The 6,025-nt window shown below is 31.9% G+C and overlaps 1 long non-coding RNA gene across 1 annotated transcript; it reads right to left on the bottom strand.

Annotated features, from left to right (window-relative positions):
* Window positions 1–4,748: 4,748 nt before the first annotated feature.
* LOC113472604 lies at window positions 4,749–5,737 on the bottom strand. The gene is made up of 2 exons (XR_003394840.1): window positions 5,524–5,737; window positions 4,749–5,022 (listed from the first exon to the last, which is right to left on the bottom strand). It is a non-coding gene; the product is annotated as an uncharacterized LOC113472604 (long non-coding RNA).
* Window positions 5,738–6,025: the final 288 nt, after the last annotated feature.

Here is a 6,025-nt window from a genome sequence, read left to right on the forward strand (position 1 = left end):
TGGAAGAAGAAAATGGAGTAAGTAGGTAATAAATTGAAAGATTGAAACAGGAGGAAAGTCAGGAGGAAGAGAATGTGTTAGGAGAAAGAGGAGGGAGTGGGAGAAGGAGAAGGAGGAAGAGGAGAAAAAAGGAGAAAGGAGAAGGATGAGGAGGAGGAAGAGAATGTGTAGGAGAAAGAGGAGGGAGTGGGAGAAGGAGGAAGAGGAAAAGGAGGAGAGGGGAGGAGGAAGAGAATGTGTAGGAAAAAGAGGAGAAAGCAGGAGAAGGAGGAGGATAAAGAGGAAGAGAAGAGGAGAAGGAAGAGGAGAAAAGAGAGAAAAGTTGACACACAATACACACATGTCAAGTTAGAGAGAAGTCACTGTTGCCAGATTTATAAGAGATCCTAATTAAGTTAAAGCGGAAACAATTGCTTTTAATTAAATCATAAAAAAATGACGGTTTATTTTTTTCCTTTTAAACTTTTATAGGGGTATTTTTTCCCCTCCCCCCATATACCTACATCTAACAAAATGAAAAAGCACTGAAAACACAAGAAGAACAATTTTTTTCTCTACATTTTTTTTTTTCTTTTACATAAAAAATTAAATTCCATTTTTTTAACCTTTTTTCGTTGCCTTTTCTTTAACCTTGCATATCTATTGTAGGTACCTATCTTCTTCTATCTATCAAGCTATGTCTATATCAGGGTTTATACGCTTTTCTCGGAATGAAATTCCATGACTTTTCCATAAAATTTCCAGAAAATTAGGGGGCGGAGGTGCTTAAAAAACAGTAAGATTACCCCTTCATTTCAATAAAATATGCAATATAACCTTGCATATCTATTGTACCTATCTTCTTCTATCTATCAAGCTATGTCTATATCAGGGTTTATACGCTTTTCCCGGAATGAAATTCCATGACTTTTCCAGACGATTTTCCATAAAATTTCCAGAAAATTAGGGGGCGGAGGTGCTTAAAAAACAGTAAGATTACCCCTTCATTTCAATAAAATATGCAATATGCAGAACGTCAAGGAATATGAGGGGGAATGCGCCGCAGGCCGCTTTTAGGGAAAACTGAATATTTAATTTGAACATTTTTAATTTTTGACCGGGTTACAAATTCCATGACTTTTCCAGGTTTTCTTTAAATTTTCACGATTTTCCATGACTTTTTGGCCGATTTTCAGATTCCATGACTTTTCCAGGTTTTGCAGTTTTTCCAGGTCGCGTATAAACCCTGTATATTCATCTTCCATCTGATGTATTATGTATGCTTTTCCCCCTCTTCTTATTGATTATTATTTGAGACTAAAGGTTGGAAAAAATAACAAAGTAGGTAGGTAGGTACCTACGTATTTTCTCTCTTTGTTTCTATTAAAAAAAAAAAAAAAAAAAAAAAAAAACAATACCTCCCTTTTAACCTACTTTATATTTTCCCCGTTCGTGTTTCTACTGGGAGATCCTTTTGTTTCTCTTGCACAATACACCTATAAGGTAACCTAGGTAGGATCTAATATCTATAGCTTCCCTTCTATATACGTTATGTCTATAGTAGGTGATAAAATGCCTACATGCCTAAAAAAAAAAAAAAATCACCAAAAATCTACCTCCGAGTTAGAATGGAACTAGTAGTGACACCTCTGGAGATTTTCGTGAACTTTTTTTTCGACAGTAAAATCTCCATAGGAGAAAAAAAAGAAAGGAAAGGAAAAAATCTTAGGCTAGAGTAGGTAGTAATGTAGGTAAGATATCATTCTACAAAGGAAGAAGATATTTATTATTATTATTTATTATTATTACCTACCTACTTACCTTATTGAACCATTGCTTAAGATTCAGTAAAAATCATATCATAGCAGAATTAATTAAATAATATAAATTTGTTAGTATAAGTAGTGATCTATTAGTATCTATTACTAGTAGTATATTATATAAATGACCTTAGTATATTATTGATGTATAAGGACTAATACCTTATTAGTATATTTTATGATTACTATGATAATATATTATATTAATATTATTGATTTATTAATAAATGTATATAAGTATTATTAATAATATCATTTAGGTATTATCTGGATTTATTATTTAATTAATATTTGATTATATCTGATCATAGTTATAATTATTTATTACTAATTATTATTATATTATTAATTATTATTAGTATTGAATATGGTAGAGTATTTTTTATTTATTAACTATAACTATGTATACATTATACTTATCTACATATATTATATGTGATTGTATCTCCAACTATTCCAATTATGTATTCACTTATTAATTATTATATTATGTATTATTATTTATATGTAATTATTAGTATTATTATCCTCATGACTATACGTTTCATTTATTCCAGATGCGTATAACCCTGTTTATATCATCTTCCATCTGATGTTTATTATATATGCTTACCCCTATTATTATTGATTATTATTTGAGACTAAATTGAAAAATTAACAATTTAAGTATGTCGGATACCCTACGTATTATTCTCTATGTTTCTATAAAATAATTATAAAATAATATTATTAATACAATATCCTACCTATCTACCTACATTATATATTACGTTGTGATTATTGAGATCTATTATTACTCTTCACAATACATTAGTAAACTAGTTAGGATATCTATAGCCCTTATTATTCTAAATAGAAGTCTATCATCCTATAAATAAAAAAAAAATAAAAATTATTATCCAAGAATCTACCTCGGTTACAATTGGAACTAGTAGTGACACCTCTGAGATTTTCGTGAACTTTTTTTTCGACAGTTAAAATTATCCATTGAGAAAAAAAAATAATATTATTATAGGTTAATGTAGATAGATATTTACAAGTAGGTATTAATGATTATATTATTATACATTATAAATTATAATTATTATTATATTATTATTATTATTATTATTATTATTATATTATTAATTATTATGTTATTATATTTTACCTACTACCCTGTTTGACCAATGCTTCAAGATTCAGGAAAAATGCATACTGCAAAGCAGAAAGAATTAAAATAAATAAATTTGTTAGATAGGTGCAGTGCAATCACCTTAGTATCTATTACTAGACTGTCCAAATACTTAAAAAGCTTACCTGTATGCAACTATCGCCAAAGAAAGTAAAAAAAAATGATCTACCATTCCGACACGCGGACACAACATTAAAAATTAAAATCACACATTGAACACTAAAATCAAAATCGACTACACTTCACAAAAGTCAAACGAATAGAAAGACCAATGACCAAATAGTCGTGTAGAAAAATTTCAGAAGACAAATTTAAAAAATGGCGTCAGTAGGCGCACAAGGAAAAATCAAATTAAATTTGATCTTAGGCGGCTCTTGCTTATAATATTTGGAAAATGATGCACAACTTTTGATGGATGACCAAAGGTATAGTTTTGAGGTATATACTATATTACTATATACTTAGTAGAGTGATGCAATGTGGCAAGTGGGGACACCTATGTGCTGTGATACCCTTTGAAGTTGTTAAGAAATTCTCTACCTTCACCACAATAAATAAAATTATTAATGACATACCATCATAGATACCCTACATTACATCTTGTACTTTTAACAATAATATTTAGAAATTTCAAAGTAGATCAACCAAAGGATTTGCCTTTACACCTAATCTATGTCCTATAGAACTACAGGTAATTACAATACCTACTTTGGTGGGGCCTTGATACAGAACGCACCGGGCACACATGCCGCCTTTTCCAGAATTGACTATTTTATTTGTCTGAGCTTAGTGTTCGTTGGTACCTACCTACCTACCTAGTCAGATTCAAATTTTACATCCCTTTCACTACTGCCAATTACTGATCAGGGAAACCCTTTAGATACTAAAGTCTACTTACTAGGTACATATTAATACATTATGCACCAACTAGCATTTCTTATGAGAGTTATGAGACCTTACATACACATTATTTATTAGCAAAATTTGAAATTCTGATTGTGGTATCTATAGGTATGTAGTATTTTCTTATGAGAGTTATGAGACCTTACATACACATTATTTATTAGCAAAATTTGAAATTCTGATTGTGGTATCTATAGGTATGTAGTACCTATGTACAAAAATTTTGTCTTTTTCTTTTACGTACATAGCCCAAATTTGACTAAAAAGAACTACGATAAATAGGTACGACATGAGAAATACTTATGTACCTATATCAAGGTAAAGAAGATGAAATTATGAAGAGTCAAAGTTTATTTCAAAGAAGGAAGAAAAAAGGAAGAAAGAGGAGAAGAAGGAAAAGAGAAGTTGATACCTACTCAGAGGAAAATTGCAAAACAAGTCGTACATAGCCCAAATTTGACTAAAAAGAACTACGATAAATAGGTACGACATGAGAAATACTTATGTACCTACATATATCAAGGTAAAGAAAATGAAATTATGAAGAGTTAAAGTTGATTTCAAAGAAGGAAGAAAAAAGGAAGAAAGAGGAGAAGAAGGAAAAGAGAAGTTGATACCTACTCAGAGGAAAATTGCAAAACAAGTTCTCTTGAAATTTCAAATCAATGCACTAGTGAACACAAGAGGGACTGAGCTTTGCAATTAATTTAAAATTAAATCTTATTGCCGCACGTTTTTAAAAATAAAAACTTGCAACTTTTAAGAGAGAAAAAGTTCAATTTTTTTTCTTTGCAAACTGGCACCAGATGTTCTCCTTTCTCCTCAAGTCCACACAGTTTCAGCCTCGTGTTCGTGTAATATGGCTTTCATTTCCTCAAGTGTACCTATGCTGTGAACTCTTCCTGTAATCCCCTTTTGCCTGCTGCTTTCGAATGTCAAACGAGGACTTTGCTTTATCTTTCCAAATGCCAAATCTCATTATTCGCTCTACTTTCTTCTGGAGAAGATCCACTGCAGATACTTATTTTTAACGAATCGGTACAATAGAAAGTCCTGAACAGATTCAAGAGATTTGGGCCTTCTTATTGAAGTCTCAAACCCCCAGACCGAGTCATTAGGTTGGATTGGAAAATTTAAATCTCTCACCTAATGAACTTGAAATTTCAAATCAATGCACTAGTGAACACAAGAGGGACTGAGCTTTGCAATTAATTTAAAATTAAATCTTATTGCCGCACGTTTTTAAAAATAAAAACTTGCAACTTTTAAGAGAGAAAAAGTTCAATTTTTTTTCTTTGCAAACTGGCACCAGATGTTCTCCTTTCTCCTCAAGTCCACACAGTTTCAGCCTCGTGTTCGTGTAATATGGCTTTCATTTCCTCAAGTGTACCGTACCTACCTACGCTGTGAACTCTTCCTGTAATCCCCTTTTGCCTGCTGCTTTCGAATGTCAAACGAGGACTTTGCTTTCCAAATCTCATTATTCGCTCTACTTACTTCTGGAGAAGATCCACTGCAGATACTTATTTTTAACGAATCGGTACAATAGAAGTCCTGAACAGATTCGAGAGATTTGGGCCTTCTTATTGAAGTCTCAAACCCCCAGACCGAGTCATTAGGTTGGATTGGAAAATTTAAATCTCTCACCTAATGAAATCCAAGAATAGCCCCTTGCAATCGCTATACCTCAACTTGGGACCTGTAGATACTTTGACATTGGGACAAAAGCCGCCGCTCCTTAAAGTTTTGCTTCCGAGAAGGAAGCGAAATCCCGAGCTAAAGTTAAATGATAAAATAATAAGGGCTTAGATTTATTATCCCCTTTCTGAGTAATTAATAAAAAGTTTCAGGGAAAGATATATTTAACATAGCACGTCCTACCGTAACGCCTCCTATCTGTAAAAATCAAGCCGACCGTATCGAGTAAATCTGTAGCTTCATGCTGGACATGAATCCTACCGTATCGCCAGATTTAAGTTATATTTCTCCTACCATAATGGCGGAACCATGATTTCATGTGACACATGAATCTGTCCGCAAAAGGTTAAATGATAAAATAATAAGGGCTTAGATTTATTATCCCCTTTCTGAGTAATTAATAAAAAGTTTCAGGGAAAGATATATTTAACATTACAATTATAATTACATT

Source organism: Diaphorina citri, unplaced genomic scaffold, assembly GCF_000475195.1.
Source record: "Diaphorina citri unplaced genomic scaffold, Diaci psyllid genome assembly version 1.1 scaffold6423, whole genome shotgun sequence".
NCBI classification, from domain to species: domain Eukaryota; kingdom Metazoa; phylum Arthropoda; class Insecta; order Hemiptera; family Psyllidae; genus Diaphorina; species Diaphorina citri.